This window comes from Mandrillus leucophaeus, unplaced genomic scaffold, assembly GCF_000951045.1.
Source record: "Mandrillus leucophaeus isolate KB7577 unplaced genomic scaffold, Mleu.le_1.0 Scaffold1414, whole genome shotgun sequence".
Classification (NCBI taxonomy): Eukaryota; Metazoa; Chordata; class Mammalia; order Primates; family Cercopithecidae; genus Mandrillus; species Mandrillus leucophaeus.
The window spans coordinates 270716-291025 of NW_012101382.1; the positions used below are offsets into that span (position 1 = coordinate 270716).

Genomic DNA, 20310 nt, shown 5'->3' on the forward strand with positions numbered 1-20310 from the left:
ATAAATTACCTTGGGCAGTATGGCCATTTTCATGATATTGATTCTTCCTATCCATGAGCATGGTATGTTCTTCCATTTGTTTATGTCCTCTTTTATTTCACTGAGCAGTGGTTTGTAGTTCTCCTTGAAGAGGTCCTTTATTTACTTCAATTTAATACAATTAAAATTTCCATGTAGGACCTCGCATCATGGTTTTGTCCTATTCTGTGATTACCTGAAATAATAACTAATAACAGAGATTAGGAGGTATTCAGTATGCATAGTACCTACAGAAAATATGTCCTTGTGATTTGAGTGGTTTAGCCATTTTACTTTGTCCCCATGGTTATCCAATGCACTTTGTATTCAGTTAGGAAACAACAAATGTCCATATTGGAGAAATGAAAATTAAACAAAATTAAAATATCTTAATATTTATGTAACAGTAATATGTTAAAGAGTAGCTAGATATAGAAACCAATAGAATAATAGATAAAGAAGGTATGTTAAAATGTATGCATTACTTATCTTTCCACAATGTGATAGAATAAGAATCTCTAAATTTTAAAAAAAAGTTGTTCTGCATTGAATAATGAGTAATTAGAATTGCACTGACACTTTTTTACCTTTAAGAACAATCCTAAAATTTCACAGAAATTTTTTACGATACAAACTTGGTAGTTCATGGGTAGTTTCAAAATGAAGACCATTGCTTCATAAAATGTATGTATTAATATCAAATGAGTGAATAATTCATCGTTTTGTTCATGAAACAGGTGATTAAATTTGCTTGGAGAAATATAAATGATTGCGTATCTTTGCATCTTCTCTCTGTACAAGCCTAATAAAATGTATATTTTACATATATTGTCGAGAAAGGTGAATTGAATTTCATTAAATTCTCAACGTTTTCTTAATAGAATAAATAATAGATTATTACTTGTGTCATATTTCAAAGTTGATTTCAAACTGCTTTGAATTTCTTCTGAATTTAACAGTCTGTATTGATATCTTCTTACCTGTAGTTTAATCATCACGCTAGGAAAATTGGCCTAAGCTAGCACTCATCAAAGGATTGCTAGAGAATCAATCAGAGGACATCTTCACCAACAAAACCTGGGAAACCTGCCCAAGAGCAACAGCAGGATATAGGAGGCTAGAAAATTATCTCTACAGTAAACATAGGCAAAAACTTGCTTCAATAAAACACACATTTCAGCTTGACCTAGTCGTGGGGTCATATGGTGTCCTCAAGATTCATACCTGTGAAAGACAAGCTGGGTAAAATTGGTGAAAGTAGTAGGAAAGTCTCCTCAACCTCCATAGACTGGCTAGAATTTTGTCTCATACAAACATTTATCAGTCATAAAACTTGCTTCTAATGATGTAAACATCCTGTTATTTACCATCTATTAACTTACATTTCCAATATTACAATGAGAAATCACATTTTCTTTTTTTCTTGAGATTTTTTACATTTTTATTTTTATTTTAAGTTCTGGGGTACATGTGCAAGATGTGCAGATTTGTTACATAGGTAAACATGTGCCATGATGGTTTAAGCCCAGCATGTATTAGCTGCTTTTCCTAATGCTCTCTCTCCCCCTACCCCCAACAGGCCCCAGTGTGTGTTGTTCCTCTCCCTGTGTCCATGTGTTCTCATTGTTTAGCTCCCACTTAGAAGTGAAGACATGGGGTGTTTGGTTTTCCATTTCTTTGTTATTTTGCTTAGGATAATGCCTTCCATCTCCATCCATGTCCCTGCAAAGGAACATGATCTTGTTCCTTTTTATGGGTGCATGGTATTCCATGGTGTATATGTACCACATATTCTTTATCATTGGTAGGCATTTGGGTTGACTCCATGCCTTTGCTATTGTGAATAATGCTGCAATGAACATATGCATGCAAGTATCTTTGTAATAGAATGGTTTATATTTCTTTGGGTGTATACACAGTAATCAGATTGCTGGATCAAATGGTATTTCTGCCTCTAGGTCTTTGAGGAATCACCACACCATCTTCTACAGTGGTTGAATTAATTTATATTCAAAGTTTTCAATGCATTGGCAGATGAAGCATGGTAACCTAGGAATGAATATCAATATATTAAAGTATTTCATCTAATAGAAGATGCCATTAATTGTAAAACACAAAATTATTCTATAAATCAACTTGAAAGAAATAGAATACTGTGGAGGTTGAACTACATGTTAAATAAATCAGCCTAAGAGAAATGCCAGCTGATTGCATGAGACTTCATCCTCCTTTGTCTCCCTTTATCTGGATGACTCTAAAAATTTAGCTGAAGTTTGATTATTTAAACTTTTTCAAAACAAAATTCATTGCTTCTAAAAATGGAACAGACTAAGTAAATTAATCTGTCTCCTGCTTCTGAGGTTAGATGTAATGAGCACCAACTCTATGCCTTCTCATTAATTTGCTTTTAAAAAGCATATATAAGGAATCTATGCAAAATGTATATGTTTATAACTTAGATAAGGTGCAGCTATGGAAAACTATATACCTGCACATACATTTACAGTATATTTACTACCATGGATTCTAAAATTGTTCAAAGCAATCTCAACTGGTGCCTTGATATGTAGCATTTTTAGTTTTTATCCATTGTTTCTTTGCAGTTATATTATTTACCATTTAAATATTTAATAAATGTAGTGAACAATTTTACCACTTACGTAACAAACATTGAATCACCAAATGTACAAGAAGAAATTATTAATGCATATTACACCCTCAGGAGAGGAGTCATTTCACCAGCCAGCAACATGCTGAAGATGGTAAGACCTAAAAATCAGCAACAACAATATTGGCAATAATAATAATAATGTCTACTGAGTTTTTGTTAAGTTCCATGCACTTGCAATGTACTAAAAGTTTGATCTTCATAACAAGCATATGATACAGAAGAAGAAATAGAAGCTCAGAAGAGGTAAGCAACTTTCTCACCATCATACAGCTAGTTAATGACAGAGTTCTGCTAGTCTAGCTACATGCTTATGTACCCTAAGACAGTGCTTCTCAAACTTCGGTGTCTTTAAGAATCTTCTGAAGAACTTAGTAAAGCACACTTGCCTGGGCCCCCTTCTCTGATATTCTGATTCAGGAGGTCTGACATGGAGGTCACCGTAAGCTCCCAACTGATACTGATGCTGCCAGCACATGTGGCAAATATTGATTAACAAGTTACCCATGCATTTCATAGCTTTCCTCATTGGGCAGTAATCCAGAGGCTAAGACACTCATCTGAGATTTAAGATATGCAGATATTTAGCCTGTTGATGTTGTCAGATAAACAAATGTTGGTAAATTTACTCTAGTTTCATTGCATTCCATAAATGCTGAGAGAAACTGTCTTTCCACTCTAAACCTACGTTCTTCCACAAGACCAATTTAGGAAAGTCAGGCACATGAGGTAATTAGTTTCACATTCATTGGCCAGCAGTATCACTCAGGTTTATGAGCACTCTCAACCTGCTTCTTGAACCCTGGTCTGGCCTAGAGCAACAAGGATTAGAAAATAGTGCAGGCCCCACAGGGTGATTCTAATGAACAACTTCTTCATGCAAATTACATAAGGACAAAATTTTAATCTTGGTCATCTTAGAATTCAAAAAGTCATTTGAACAAAACAATACAAATCAATAGATATCATAAGCATTCTCCTGTTGGAAGGGTTTTAGCTAACATGCATATGGTGCTTATTGACAGGCCATTTTCTAGTACCTTCTTACATTGACTGATTCAATTCTTCCAATAATCCTGTGAGGTAGATAATACCACCGTCTCCATTTTACAGATAATGACACTGACATTCAGAAAAATTAAGCACCTTATCCAAAGTTATAAGCACTGGAGTCCATATTCCAGTGGAAGTGGGCCAGCTCCAGGTGTTCTGCTCTTAGCCACTTTTCTTCCTTAGGACAAAAAGGGTCCAAACTCCTTGGTTGCCAGAAGAGCAAATGAATGTTCCTAGTTAGTACTAAAACGATTGAAGAATAAATAAAAACATAGCCTTACATGAGCTCATTTAAAAGTAAGGTTTCTCTTTTTTTGTCTAAAAATAAGATTTTAGAAACCTTATTATTGGAGAGTTAAGATGAGCACAAAGGAGACATTAGAAAATATTATAAGAATGCATGTATTCAAGTACCAAGGTACAAAATTATGAAATAGTAACAAGATTATAAATTAAGTTTATCACTAAAACTGATTGACATTTCAAAGAAAATATGAGAATATAGAATAAACTGTTTTATAACCAATGCATGGGATGTGTGGGGTGAACCTGAAAGAATTACAGTTAGAATGAAGGGCCAAACATAACTGCCTGCAGAGATTTTGGAAAACAGAAAAAGAAGTCATCACCTAAAGTGACAACCTGATTAAATAAAATCACTTGTTAAAGCTGGAATTCATAGCTTTGGTGCAGCAACCATGAGTACCCATTTGTGACTTTATTCCTGGATGTATCATAAAACAGAAGTATTTTACCAACAGTAGTCAGAGGTAATATCCTAGACAGTTTTCTCAAAGTGGTCTGAAGTACAAACTGGATATAATTAGTGTTACAGGGAGGTTACCCTGGATGTAATAAGCATACTCTGAGATGGAGATTAGCATGCAGAATGTTTATTAGGGGGCAATCTACAGATTTATTTTTACAATGTACCTGTCAAGGAGCAAGGTTAAGCACAAGAAGAAACTGGTCTGTGATATAGTCACAACACAAGCCTTAGCTAATCCTATGGGAAGCTATAAAACTAGGAAAGCTCTTCTGAGTTGTCCTGAACTGGAGAAAGGTAGCCTGAAATGTATGTCTACCGGCTCTCGAAGTGGGCTTGCCCAGCAAAGGGATTACGGCAATTTTCAGAAAGGGCAGACCGTAGAGCTGCTTTGGGGTAGGACTCCCAGCTGCTGGGCGAATACGCCCTTCAGAATGATGATGCACAGCATCCACAACAAGCAGTCAGTTGGGATTTAACTAGGTAAGCTCCTGTTCTAAGTATATGTATTCAATAATAGGCAAGTTATCTTTATTAGTAAGTGTGATAATATTCCCTCTGCTGGGAGAATTGAATGTGGTGTTGTATCTCTGTTCCTTAGACACAGGCTGTAACAAGTGTGTCTTTTCTTGCATGAAAAAAATAAAAGCTGACAACCATGTTTTTACACAGTGTTAGGCTAATGAATTATTTCACTCATCTTGTAGTTTAGTAAATTCATTAACATGAAATGTAGTCCTAGAAAGTTATCATCAGATGGCAGCACACACATATAGTTAAGACTTCTTCCACTAAAAGAGAAAATACTGAAATTCTAAGTTAGGTTGTCATTCTAAAATTATTCTAATGAGGAGCTAAATAACTTACATAAAATCCTATTGAAAAAACAATGTTCACACTTTTTTTGTTAATGTTTTGCATGTGAATATAGTGGCAGTCCTTTAAATCAATGTAGAGAATCAGAGGATGAAACAGTCTTAGGGAGATTATTTATCCAATACCTAATGATAAAGAGGTTCTACTTTTCACCTTATTTGTAGAACAACTACTGCTGACAAGTACCCCAGAGCATATCTGTACCTCAGTTTCCTAATTTGTAAATGGAGATAACAATAGTACCTCCATTTTGGAATTGCTGTGAGGAAAAAGTAAGAAACACTATTTGCAGAATTAGAAACAGATTCTAGTGTGTTGTATTACCTATCAATTTTTATTATTCACAATTTTAAATATAGATGTCCAATACTATACTTCTTTCCAATTATAGCTACCATTTATTAATTCAGCACATAGTATAGGATTTGTCATGTCAGAGGTAAAACTACAAATAAATGATGTGATGGATTTCTATCTTGGTAGATCTACTGAAAACATTTCCTCAAGTGTTTACTACATCAGAAAGAGAGGCTAATCTGAATGTTATCAGCTTTTGAATTTGTGAATTTAAGGAACTGGGTTTTATTTTTTCTACCATAATATTCAAGAGTAATTTCATTATTTAAATTTTTAGCTTATAAGTTGAGGATATTGCTAGATGTGATTGTAAAAAATAATCTAGACTCATCATGGAAATTTTAGTAAGATCATGTGTTTGATATTTACTCTTCCTCTATAGAACTGGAGTAAAGATGCTGCACAAAAGGCCAGAATGATGTCAAAGTAGTGTAAACTAATACAGGTCAAAGAACAGGAGTGGAAAATTGCAAGTAGGGATATGCAGTGGGTTCATATATGGCCCATCTTTGGACTCAAAACTCTCCAGGGGTTGTTAATTTCCCGGCAAGAGTAAGTAACATCATGTAGTCTGTATTTACATTTGTACCCATACTTGACGGTGAAATGTGGCCTAATACACAGGGTTTTAAAAATTATCATTATTATTTAATTTGAATATTCACATTTATAGATTCCAAATTCAGGTCACCAAGGATAAGGGAATCAAAGCTCTAAAAATTATAGAATATTTGAGCAATGCAATAATGACTGGACAGGCAGCTAGATGCTTAGATGGTTTCCACTCAATGCAGTTATGTCAGCTACCCACAGTATATTAGCACTAGGATTTCTTTAGCTTTAGGAATTGTCCATATGCAATTCTTCTCATCTACCCATAAGAACATTTTTAAGGGATCAAAGGTGAGCCCAGCTCATGGCAATATGACAACCATGTAAATTAGGTTCACTGCTAGTTTTCAGAAAAGCCATTAGTACTTTATTATTAGATATTAAAAGTATCTACAAGAATATTTCATTATAAAATAATAAAAAGTACTAATGGAACTTCTATATCTACAGATTATTGGTAATTTTTGAGCAATATCATTGACAAATTAATTTTCAGTAGCATAACTGAATAAAACTAAGCTCTTTTAGCTGTTCTCCAAAACTCTTATGACAAAAGGATTTCACCATACTGTATGCTTTAGCATTTGTAACTCATCAATATATTTTTTTTTATTTTTCAAGTGTACTACTTGTATATAGACACATATATGACCTTATTTCATCACACATCCACCTTAAAAATACACAGCAAGTAAAAGTAGCTCTTAAAGGAATTTAGAAAGCAACATTGGATGCAGGAACTAAGAGGACTGGCTGGTGTTTTTCATCAGTAATAGGTGGTGGTGGCTAAGCTTTCCGCTGTGGACACAGCTCAACACAGCCCTACCAACCTGACTCTGCAGATCACCAAATGGCTACCATTACACTGAAAAGTGTAGGGAAAATATTGATTTGTTTATTTTCTGTGAATTCAGCTAACTTTCCTCACTAGTCTTTTTGCTAAATAGTGAAGAAAAAACATTTTGAAAAAAAAATAAAATAAATTTGAATTCAGTGTAGCAAATTTGGTCTAATGCAGTACAATACTTTTTAAAATTTGTTTTTGCAAATTAAAGTAAAATAATGTTCTCTTGGATTTTCTCTACCTCTTGTTTACTCTTGAGCACCCTTAGCAATTTTGTGTGCCATTTCTATGGTAACTGAAAAGTTATTAACCCAAGCCATATTAAAGGACATGGGCTCTAGCAGTTTGATTTATTTACCAAGGACACATTGTAAAACCATTAACTCAAGACTTCCCTCAAAGTTTGCTTACTCCTTATTCTCTGAGGAAAGCATACAAGTACTCCCAATTTTCTAGCTGCTCCCATACCTATCTAGATATTTCTAAAGCTCACTACCCCATTGAGGATGGGAACTACCAGAGATAGAGGATGAACAGGTAGGGCAGGAAATTAAAGTTCTTTTTTTTAACTTTCTTTCTCTGCCTTGTCTTCTCTTCACAATCCCTTGTGACAGAATGTTAGGCTTTTGAATTACTTAAATTCATATTCTCCTAAAATGGGACAGAAATCTGAATAGCCTTTTGAAGACTTACATTGCCTATCACAGAGAAGCAACACTATAAGCTGAGTTGGCTACTGTTGGTGGTTGTTGTAAAGACAGGAGATGAATACACCGTCGTGTGTTTTCCTTGGCTGCATTAATTTCCTTGGTGTAGGTAGCAGGGTGTTTTTTCAGAGAAGAAACTCAAATACTGTGTAGAGAAAGGCAAGTTCATCATTAGGTAGACTTCCTGGATTTAGTTTTCACATACCTTGGGACACTCTGAACTGGAAGACATGGCCACTCTACCAAAAAGTACTTGAGATGTGGGAGGAGGTGGAGTGGTGGGTGAGTATTGGGCTGAAAAACTGTGGCCCTGGGAAACAGTGTGGGACTGGGTTCAATAAGTTGACAATTTGAATCTTCCCTGGCCCAGAGAAAGGAGGATCATTCCTGAATACCATGCTGGATGAAAAGCCCACACCATAGGTGGTGGATGGTTAAATAGAACAGATGCTTATCTCATGGTCCTTACATAATGAATACAATGGCTTCAGAGTAGCCATGGACCCTGTTACAATTCTTAAGCTTCTCTGATTTGGTTTCACTTATCTCCATTAGCTTGAAAGAGGCAGAGACTGAAAGGTTAGTTGATCTGATTTCAAAGCTTGTTTATCATCTCCTGCTATCAACTTATCACTGAACCTGGGCACCACATACTCATTTATCAATGAGAAAGAAAGAAGATTGCCAACAGGGATATAACGGAGTTTACCCTCTCTAGATGTTGCCTAGATGATCAGAGAAGCATTTGTAAAATAAAAATAAGAAAAATATTCTTGTAGAGTGTGACCCAGCCCTGTTTCCCTTTTTCAGAGAGTAAATGTCTGTGAGGAAATATACAATTTTCATCTTATCCTGTCTCATGATCAAAAGTATTTGAAGGTTGGTACAATGAGTCTAAAATTTTTCAGAGTGGGGAATGGACATCCTCAGATAAAGATATAGCAGGTAACCTTTACAAAAACGTAAGCCTGTGTGTTGGCAAATACACGTATTTTTAAGTGACTGTAAGCATGTGTGACCAAAAAAAAAAAAAATGAGAAAAAATTGTAATCATTCTACTGGCTTATTACAAACTTACACTTGACCTACTGAATTCCTCTTATAATTCAGATCCCAATGAAGTGTAATTCCCTTCATATATGACTTATAGAAGATGCTTAACCTCTAAAAAAGATTCTCTTTTACCAAACTCTAGCCTGGCTCAGAGGAGCCTATTTCTTAAATATACCTGCCAATTTTGGCCTATAAAGACTTGAAAACACACTTCGATCATTTCAAACAGTTTAAGGCTGCATCCGTAGGATGATATTAGGCTTTCTTAAAGTGCATTCCTGAAAAAACTCAAGATCATCAAAAGTTTGTTTCAGCCAACACCTGAAGATTAGGGCCCCTGTGTCACAGTGTCTGTGGGAAAAGTGTAGCCTAATTCCCACAAGTGCCAGTTAGTGCCAGTTAGCAAACCCAGGTGTGTTTTCCATGGACAAACTCCCCACTTTTAAATTTGTTTTCTTTCTCTGGCACTATTGAGCTTCCACTCACCCGCTCCCTATTTCCTCATCCTCCCTTTATAATGCCAGTCACTCTGTATGAATCTAAGTTGACTTGAGTTCACACTGGATTCTTTTCCGTACTGCAATAGTCATTACTGACTCAAGTATTTTCTCAACAATTTAACTAATGTTTGGCTGTGTTTATCATTGACATCCCTTATTTCCATTTTTCTTCATTTGGTTTCTCAAGAAGCCACAAAATCAATCTCATTTTTAAGTTACATTTGTAATGTATGTAAATAATAAAAACAACAGCTTCTGCCTCTTTTCCAATAGCAGAATTCCCATAAAATTTACCATTTATCATTTTTTAATTATGTAGCATTAGTGATCAGGAACATAAAGTACACTGATATTATTTTGCAACCATCTCACTGTCTACAGAGCTTTTTCATCTTTGTCAACTGAGACTGTGCAAATTAAACAATAACTGTTCATTTTCCCCTTCCTCAGCTCCTGGAGACCACATTTCGCTTTTTGTTTCTATCAATTTGATACTCTAGGTACCTCATATAAGTGTACTCATATAGTGTTTGTCCTTTTGTAACGGGCTTATTTCCCTCAACATAATATCTTCAATCTGTGTTCATCCATGTTGTAATGTGTTGGAACGTCATTTATTTTGAAGGATGAATAATATTCCACTGTGTGTATATAGCACGTTTGGTTTATACATTCGGCTGTCAATGAACATTTGGGTTGTTTTCACCTTTGGCTATTGCAAATTATGCTGCTATGAGCATAAGTGTACAAATACAAGCATACCTTGTTTACTGCACTTCACTTTATTGTGTTGTACAGATACTGCATTTTTTTTTTTTTTTTTTTTTTTACAAATTAAAGATTTTGGCAGCCCTGCATCAAATAAGTCTCTAAGGACCATTTCCCAGTAGTATGTGCTCCCTTCACATCTCTGTGCCACATTCTCACAATACTGTAATTCTCAAAATATTTTCAACTTTTTCATTATTATTATACTTGTTACAGTGACCAGTGATCCCTGATGTCACTATTGCAATAGTTTTGGGGTGCCATGGACCACACCCATATAAGATGGCAAATTTAATTAATATATGTTGTGTGTGTTCTGACTGCTCCAACAATAGGCAGTTGCTATATGTCGTCCTCTCCTTGGACCTCCCTATTTCCACAGAACAATATTAAAATTAGGCCAAGTCATAACCCTCCAATGTTCTCTAAGTATTCAAATGCGAGGAAGAGTTGCAAGTCTCTCACTTTATATCAAAAGGCTAAACTGAGTAAGCTTAGTGAGGAAGGCAGGTTGACAGCTGAGACAGGTCAAAAGTTAAACCTCTTGTGCCGATTATCAAGTTGTGAATGCAAATAAAAGTTATTGAAGAAAATTAAAAGTGCTACTCTAATGAACACATGAATAATATAAAAGCAAAACATGGAAAAAGTTTTAGTAGTCTGGACAGATCAAACCAGTCACATTTCCTTAAGCAAAGCCTAATACAGAGCAAGGCCCTAACCCTCTTCGATTTTATGAAGACTGAGAGAGGGGAGGAAGTTGCAGAAGAAAAGTTTGAAGCTAGCAGAAGTTGCTCCAGGAGGTTTAAGGAAAGAAGCCATCTTCATAAAGCAAAAGTACAAAGTGAAAGAGCAAATGTTGATGGAGAAGCTGCAGCAAGCTACCCAGATCTAACTAAGATAATTAATGCTGGCAGGCCGTGGTGGCTCACACCTATAATCCCAGTACTTTTGGAGGCTGGGGTGGGCAGATTGCTTGAAGCAAGGAGTTCAAGACCAATCTGGACAACATGGTGAAACCCCATCTCTATAGAAAATACAAAAATTATCCAGGTATGGTGGTACACACTTGTAATCTCAGCTTCTTGGGAGGCTGAGACATGAGAACTGCTTGTACTTCAGTGTGTTTTTGTGGTGGATGGTAACAGTTTTTCCTTTCCATATTTAGTGATTCCTTCAGGAGCTCTTAAAAGGCAGGCCTGATGGTGATGAATTTCCTCAGCATTTGCTTGTCTGAAGACGATCTTATTTCTCCTTCACCTATGAAGCTTAGTTTGGCCAGATACGAAATTCTGGGTTGAACATTCTTTTATTTAAGAATGTTGAATATTGGCCCCCAATCTCTTCTGGCTTACAGAGTTTCTGCTGAGAGGTCCGCTGTTAGTCTGATGGGTTTCCATTTGTAGGTGACTTAGACTTTCTTTTTGTCTGCCTTAACATTTTTTCTTTCATTTCAACCTTGGAGAATCTGAGAATTAGATGTCTTGGGGTTGATCTCGTGGAGTATCTTAATGGACTTCTCTGGATTTCCTGAATTTGAATGTTAGCCTGTCTTGCTAGGTTGAAGTCCTCCCGGATGACATCCTGAAGTATGTTTTCCAACTTGGTTCTGCTCTCCCGTCTCTTTCAGTTACCCCAATCAGTCATAGGTTTGTTTGTTTGTTTGTTCATTTGTTTTCCACATAATCGCATATTTCTCAGAGGTTTTGTTCATATCTTTTCATTCTTTTTTCTCTATTCTTTTCTGCTTGTCTTATTTCAGAAAGATAGTCTTCAAGCACTGAGATTCTTTCCTCCACCTGGCATATTTGGCTCTTGATACCTGTGATTTCACTGTGAAGTTTTCTTGTTGTGTTTTTCAGCTCCATCAGGTCATTTATATTCCTCTCTAAACTGGCTATTTTGGTTATCATCTCCTGTAATGTTTTATCATGATTATTAGCTTCTTTACATTGGGTTAGAACATGCTCCTTTAGCTCAGTGAAGTTCATTATTACCCACTTTCTGAAGCCTACTCCTGTCAATTCAGCCATCTCAGTCTCAGCCTAGTTTTGTGCCCTTGATGAAGAGGTGTCGTGATCATTTGGAGGAGAAGAGGGGCTCTGGCTTTTTGAATTTTCAGCATTTTTATATTGATTCTTTCTCATCTTTGTGATCTTATCTGTCTTTGATCTTTAAGGTTGCTGACCTTTGAATGGGGTTTTTGTGGGGTCTTTTTTGTTGATGCTGCTATTGTTGTTGATTTCTATTTGCTTGTTTTTCTTTCAGCAGTCAGACCCCTCTTCTGTAGGGCTGCTGTGGTTGACTGGAGGTCCACTCCAGACTTTAATCACCTAGGTACCCCCTGCACTTGGAGTTATTACCAGTGAAGCTGCAAAATAGTAGAGATGGCAGCCTGCTCCTTCCTCTTAGAGCTCCATCTCAAAGGGCACCAACCTGATGCTGCCCCCAAATGCTATTACAGGAAGTGCCTGGAGATCCCTATTGGGAGGTCTCAGTCAGTCAGGAGGAATGGGATCAGGGACCCACTTAAAGAAGCAGTCTGGCTGCCCGTTGGTGGAGTAGGTATGCTGCACTGGGGGTAAAGACCCCTCCTCCAGACCTCCTGAACTCTCCAGATCCAGCAGGCAGGAAAGCATAAGTCACTGAACTGCAAAGATGATGGCCACCCCTCCCCTGAGGGACTCCACCCAGAAAGACCAGAGTTCTGTCCATGAAACCTTGGCGAGAGTCACTAAAATTCTTGAAGGGAGGCCCCGCGCATTGAGGAGGGATGGATTGGGGTCTCACTTAAAGAAGCAGTCTGGGCCAGATGCTGTGGCTCATGCCTGTAATCCCAGCACTTTGGGAGCCTGAGGTGGGCGGATCACAAGGTCAGGAGTTCAAGACCAGCCTGGCCAATATGGTGAAACCCCATCTCTATTAAAAATACAAAAATTAGCTGGGTGTGGTGGAGGACACCTTTAGTCCCAGTTACTCAGGAGGCTGAAGCAGAAGAATTGCTTGAACCTGGGAGGCAGAAGTTGCAGTGAGCCAAGATAGTGCCACTCTGCACTCCAGCCTGGGCAACAGAGTGAGACTCCATTAAAAAAAAAAAAAAAAAAAAAAGCAGTCTGGCCATGATCTGCCACAGAAGCTGTCCTCTGCTCTGGGGAATTGCTCCTGGTCTGGACCACCCGGACTCCCTGGAGCCGGCAGACTAAAACAGCAAACTCAGGTTGCAGAGATAGCAGCCGACCCTCCTCCAGGGAACTTGAACATCTCATAGAGTATCCAGCCTGCTGCTTCTGGCCAGCTGGAATTCCAAGCCAGTGGGTCTTAACTTGGGAGCGAGGCCTGCTAAAAATGCCACTTGGCTCCCAGACTTCAGCCCCTTTCCTAGGAGAATGGACAGATCTGCCTCACCAGAATTCCCAGGGCCCGAGTATGCAAAAATTCCTGGGTCTCTGTGTGTGACTGAGCGACCTCCAAGAGTCTGCACAGCTCTGTGCTTTGAACCTAATGCCCTGGTGGTATTGGCTCACAAGGGGATCTCTTCATCTGCGGGCTGCAAGATCCATGAGAAACATGTGGTTTCCTGGCCCAGGTCACACAATGACTCACCACCTCCCTTAGCTGGGGGTGGGGGTTCCCCTGATTCCACGACACTCCTAGGTGGGCCATCACCCCACCTGCCTTTCCTCACTCTCTGTGGGTCATGCGGACCACCTAGTCAGTCCCAAAGTGAGAACCTGGTTAACCTGGTTACCTCAGTTGAAGGTATAGAATTCACTCGCCATTTTCATTCTTCTCCATGAGAGCTGCAGACCACAGCTGCTTCTAATCAGCTATCTTCCCGAACATTTTTTTTTTTTTTTTTGAGACACAGTTTTGCTCTGTCGCCTAGGCTGGAGTGCAGTGGCATGATCTCAGCTCACTGCAACTTCCACCTCCTGGGTTCCAACAATTCTCCTGCCTCAGCCTTCAGAGTAGCTGGGATTACAGGCACATGTCACCATGCCTGGCTAATTTTTGTATTTTTAGTAGAGACAGGGTTTCACCATGTTGGCCAGGCTGGTCTGGAACTCCTGACCTCATGATTTACCTGTCTTGGCCTCCCAAAGTGCTGGGATTACAGGCATGAACCATCGCACCCAGCCCAGAACATTTTTTTACAGCATGTTTTTCTGAATATTTTATGCCCACTGTTGAGATTAAATGCTGACAAAATAATATTGCTTTCAAAATGTCACTGGTCATTGACAATGCAACTGGTCACCCAAGAGCTGTGATGTAGTTGTCCAAGGAGATTAACACTATTTTCATGCCTGCTAACACAATATCAATTCTGCAACCCATGGATCAAGGAGTAATTTTAATTTTCAAGTCTTATTATTTAAGAAATACATTTTGTAAAGCTATAACTGCCATAGACAGTGATTTCTTTGATAGATCTGGGTACAAATTATATCCCTTATAAGAAAGAGATTCAAGTTGCTTCAAAAATTAAAATAATTTGTGAGAACGTGTATTAGTGTGTTTTCACACTGCTAATAAAAACATACCTGAGACTGGGTAACTTACAAAGAAAAGAGGTTTAAGTGGCTCAAAGTTTCACATGGCCAGGGACACCTCACAATCATGGTGGAAGGCAAAGGAGGAGCAAAGTCACCTCTCACATGGCGGCAGGCAAAAAGAGCCTGTGCAGGGGAACTCTCCTTTATGAAACCATCAGATCTCGTGAGACTTGTTCACTGTCATGAGAACAACACAGGAAAGTACCATCCCCATGATTCAGTTACCTCCCACTGGGTCCCTGACATGACATATGGGAATTATGGGAGCTATAATTCAAGATGAGATTTGGATGGGGACACAGCCAACCCATATCAGAATCCAAATGTGATTAATATGGTACATAGCTCACATATCTCAGAAATGTGAGACAAATTAATACTTCCCACTCCCCTCTTTATGACCACAGCCTTTGAATCATGGAGTGGTTCAGCAGCACAGGAATCTCATGGCATATGCCAGGATCACTGTCAGGGAGAAGAAACAGCCTACAACCCTCTCATCTCCAGCCTCTACCTCTTCTCTGTGGCAGTGTTATTTTCAACATATTATTATAGATTAAACCACATGGTAGATTACACTGCAAAACTTTAAAGACATTGAAAATTAATCAATTAAATATAATTATTTAATTATAAAAAATAAAATGTTTATGCATGTAAACATTACAAAATTATTAAAAATTATAAAACATGTTTTTTATTAGGGAGACCGCTATTGGATATATAACAACTGTAATTAGACATTATCCCTAGACTAATGAAAAGATTTGTTTAATGAAAACTCAGTAATTGGTTGTCCCAGTCATAATCTTTTATGTCCTACTGACAGTTTGTTTTTTTTAGTTTTGTTTGTTTGTTTGTTTGTTTGCTTGTTTGAGACAGAGTCTTGCTCCATCACCCAGGCTGGAGTGCAGTGGCAAGATCTCGGCTCACTGCAAGCTCTGCCTCCCAGGTTCACGCCATTCTCCTGCCTCAGCCTCCCGAGTAGCAGGGAGTACAGGTGCCCGCCACCTCACCCAGCTACTTTTTTGTATTTTTAGTAGACACGGAGTTTCACCATGTCAGCAGAATGGTCTCAATCTCCTGACCTCGTGATCCACCCACCTGGGATTACAGGTGTGAGCCACTGCACCCAGCTGTCCTACTGAAAGTTTTGAGCTCTGTAAAAATAAAAAGTCAAACAGGAAAATAAGACTCCTGTCTATTGCAAGACAATTATACAGGCATATAGAAAGCTATTTTTCAATTTTTAAGGACCTCTTGTAAGGCAAATATGGTGGTAACAAATTTTCTTAATATTTGCTTGCCTGAAAAGGATCTTATTTCTCCTTTGCTTAAGAAGCTTGGTTTGTCTGGATGTGAAATTCTTGCTTGGAACTTCTTTTTTTAAGAATGCTGACTAGGCATCCAATTTCTTCTGGCTCGTAGGGTTTCTGCTGAAGGTTCTGCTGTTAGTATAAAGTCCCTGTGTAGGTGACCTGCCCCTTCTTTCTAGCTGCCTTTGTAACAACATGGATGGAGCTGGAGGCCATTATCCTAAGCAAACTAAAACAGGAACAGAAAAACAAATACTGCAGGCTCTCACTTAGAAGTGGGATCTAAACATTGAGTACTCATGGAACAAAGAAGGGAACAACAAACACTGGGGCCTACTTAAGGGTGGAGGGTAGGAAGAGGGTGAGGAATGAAAAAACACCTATCGGGCATTATGCTTATTACCTCGGTGATAAAATAATCTGTACAGCAAAACCCCATGACATGCAATTTACCTATATAACAAATCTGCACATGCACTCTTGAACCTAAGATAAAAGCTTAAAAAAAGACAGAACCAAGGAAGAAATGATGCTTTAAAAAGACTAATGAGCTATCAATGGCAATCTAAAATAAATCCTAAGGTACTAAATTAAAAAAAAAGAAAATTTTTAGAATGCAAAAGTTTTTTAGAACTTTACATTAATAGCTTTAAGTGGGATATTAATTGTTTCATAAAAAGTAAGTATTCATATTTACTAAAGTATTCGTCTGTTTTGTCCCTAAAATAATTGATTAAATTTGTTTATATTAATATATATTATTGGTCATTTCAGCACCCAGAATTCTGTACATAGGATAATGAAAGGTATATTTTACATATATTGCCAACAGAAAAGTGATACTAAGACAATTGAACAAAATTTTCTGTCTTCTACTAGAATGAATAGTAGATTCTATTCATATCTGTAACTCACTTCAATGCCAGGAGCATCCTGATTTCAGAGAACTTAAAACTTGGAAAAAACAAAGTGTGTCTGAAATAAGCCTGTATTAGTCCATTTTCATGCTGCTGATAAAGACATACCCAAGACTGGGAAGAAAAAGAGGTTTAATTGGACTTACAGTTCCACATGGCTGGGGAGGCCTCAGAATCACGGGGGGAGGCGAAAGGCACATCTTATGTGTCAGCAGCAAGAGAAAATGAGGAAGAAGCAAAAGTGGAAACCCTTGATAAACCCATCAGATCCCGTAAGACTTATTTACTATTGTGAGAATAGCACGGGAAAGAACAGTCCCCATGATTCAACTACCTCCCCGTGGGTCCCCCTGACAATAGGTAGGAATTCTGGGAAGTACAGTTCAAGTTGAGATTTGGTGGAGACACAGCCAAACCATATCACTCCACCCCTGGCCCCTCCAAATCTCATGTCCTCACATTTCAAAACCAACCATGCCTTCCCAATAGTCCCCCAAAGTCTTTTTTTTTTCTTCTTTTTTTGGAGACAGAATCTTGCTCTGTTGCCCAGGCTGGAGTGCAGTGCCATGATCTTGGCTCACTGCAACTCTGCCTCCTGTGTTCAAGCAATTCTCCTGCCTCGGCCTCTCGAGAAGCTGGGACTAGAGGAGCGTACTGCCACACCTGGCTATTTTTTTGTATTTTAGCAGAGATGGAGTTTCACCCTGTTGCCCAGGCTGGTCTTGAACTCCTGAGCTCAGGAAATCCACTCGCCTAGGCCTCCCAAAGTGCTGGGATTACAGGCGTGAGCCACTGCACCCAGTCCACAGTCTTAACTCATTTTAGCATTAACCCACAAGTCCACAGTCCAAAGTCTCAACTGAGACAAGGCAAGTCCCTTCCACCTAAGAGCCTGTAAAATCAAAAGCAACCTTGTTCTTTCCTAGATACAATGGGGGTCCCGGTATTGGGTAAATACAGCCATTCCAAATGGAAGGAACTGACCAAAACAAAGGTGTTACAGGGCCCATGCAAGTCCGAAATCCAGCGGGGCAGTCAAACTTTAAAGCTCCGAAATGATCGCCTTTTACTCCAGGTCTCATATCTAGGTTACTCTGATGCAAGAGGTGGGTTCCCATGGTTTTGGGCAGCTCTGCCCTGTGGTTTTGCAGGGTACAGCCACCTACCTGGCTGCTTTCACAGGCTGGCATTGAGTGTCTGTGACTTTTCTAAGCACATGGTTCATGCTGTTGGTGGATCTACCATTCTCTGTGAGAAGAGGATGATGGCCCTCTTCTCACAGTTCCACTAGGCAGCGCGCCACTGGGAACCTGTGTGGGGGATCCGACCCCACATTTCCCTTCTGCACTGTGCTCGCAGGGGTTCTTCATGAGGGCCCTGCCCCTGCAGCAAACTTTCGTCTAGTCATCCAGGCATTTTCATACATCTTCTGAAATCTAGGTGGAGGTTCCCAAACCTCAATTCTTGATTTCTGTGCACTCGCAGTCTCAACACCACATGCAAGCTGCCAAGGCTTGGGGCTTCCACCCTCTGAAACCACAGCCTGAACTGTATGTTGGCCCCTTTCAGCCAAACCTGGAGCAGCTGGGACACAGGGCGCCAAGTCCCTAAGCTGCACACAGCATGGGGATCCTGGGCCTGGACCATGAAACCACTTTTTCCTCCTGGGTCTCTGGGCCTGTGATGGGGAGTGCTGCTATGAAGCTCTCCGACACGGCCTATTGACATTTTCCCCATGGTCTTGGGGATTAACATTAGTTTCCTTGCTACATATGCAAATTTTTGCAGCTGATTTGAATTTCTCCCCAGAAAATGTTTTTTTCTTTTCTATTGCATTGTCAGGATGGAAATTTCTGAACTTTTTTGGTTCATTTCCCTTTTAAAACTGAATTCCTTCAGCAGTACCCAAGTCACATCTTGAATGCTTTACTGCTTAGAAATTTATTCTACCAGATATCCTAAATCATCTCTCCTAAGTTCAAAGTTCCACAGACCTCTAGAGCAGGGGCAAAATGCCACTAGTTTCTTTGCTAAAACATAACAAGAGTCACCTTTACTCCAGTTCCAAACTAGTTCCTCATCTCCATCTGAGACCATCTCAGACTGGACCTTATTGTCCATATTGCTATCAGCATTTTGGTCAAAGCCATTCAACAAGTCTCTAAGAAATCCCAAACTTTCCCACATTTTCCTGTTTTTTCCTGAACCCTCCAAACTGTTCCAACCTTTGCCTGTTACCGAGTTCCAAAGCTGCTTCCACATTTTCAGGTATCTTTTCTGCAATGCCCCACTTCTGGTACCAGTTTATTGTATTAGTCCATTTTCACCTTGCTGATAAAGAACGTACCCAAGACTGGGAATAAAAAGAGGTTTAATTGGACATAAAGTTCCACAGGGCTGGGGAGTCCTCAGAATTATGGTGGGAGGTGAAAGGTGCTTCTTACATCATGGCAGCAACAGAAAATGAAGAAGAAGCAAAAGCGGAAACCCCCGATAAACCCATCAGATCTCATGAGACTTATTCACTATCATGAGAATAGCACAGAAAACACTGGCGCCCATGACTCAATTACCTCCCCCTGGGTCCCTCCCATAACACATGGGAATTCTGGGAGATACAATTCCCAGAATTTGGGAGAGCCAAACCATATCAATGCCTAATATCACTTCAAGTGTTTGAAATATTGTTGATTCCTTGTCCAAAACAATTCAAATTAAGATATATGACAATAAGTATAAAGATAAGAAGGAAAGAGAAATCTAATTATTTTGACATTAAGCAATTACTTAAATCATTTGTACATTCATTATTTCAAGATTTTTCTTAAATTCGCAGGAAACCTCAGCAAGGAAGACATATTTAAGATCAACCTATCAACATAAACAGTGCTTTTATATATTGGCAAAACTATAAGACAATATTATAAAAATCAAATTATGATTTAAAACAACAATGAATACTCTAAAAGCTGTGATGATTACTTATTTGGACAATTAATTCTACTAGAATTTTTAGTCATGCTTCATTTTCCAAACTTATTGATTTGTTCTGCACTTCAATTTCCTCCTATTTGAATAAAGTCACCCAGAGTTGGTCTTTTGTTTTTATTTATTTTTTTAGGAAACTTCTTTTATCTCTCAGTGAGACAAAAATTCTGATATTCTTTATGATTGGAAATACTTTTAATTAACTCTCCCATTTAAATTATACATTATCTAGATATAAAAGTTTAGGTTAAAAATTGTTTTTGCTAATTGTGGAAATTTTTGTATTTAATTTAATTTTTTTAATTTTTAAT

At 38.4% G+C, this 20310-nt stretch overlaps 1 long non-coding RNA gene across 1 annotated transcript in view; it reads right to left on the bottom strand.

The window, feature by feature from the left end:
• Positions 1-1891: 1891 nt before the first annotated feature.
• Positions 1892-20310, bottom strand: part of LOC105535108 — a 32222-nt gene continuing 13803 nt past the window's right edge. Inside the window, exons 2-4 of the long non-coding RNA XR_001005383.1 lie at positions 5535-5640; positions 3076-3241; positions 1892-2067 (exon numbers count right to left, since the gene is read on the bottom strand). This is a non-coding gene — a long non-coding RNA (uncharacterized LOC105535108). The remainder of the gene's footprint in view (positions 2068-3075; positions 3242-5534; positions 5641-20310) is intronic.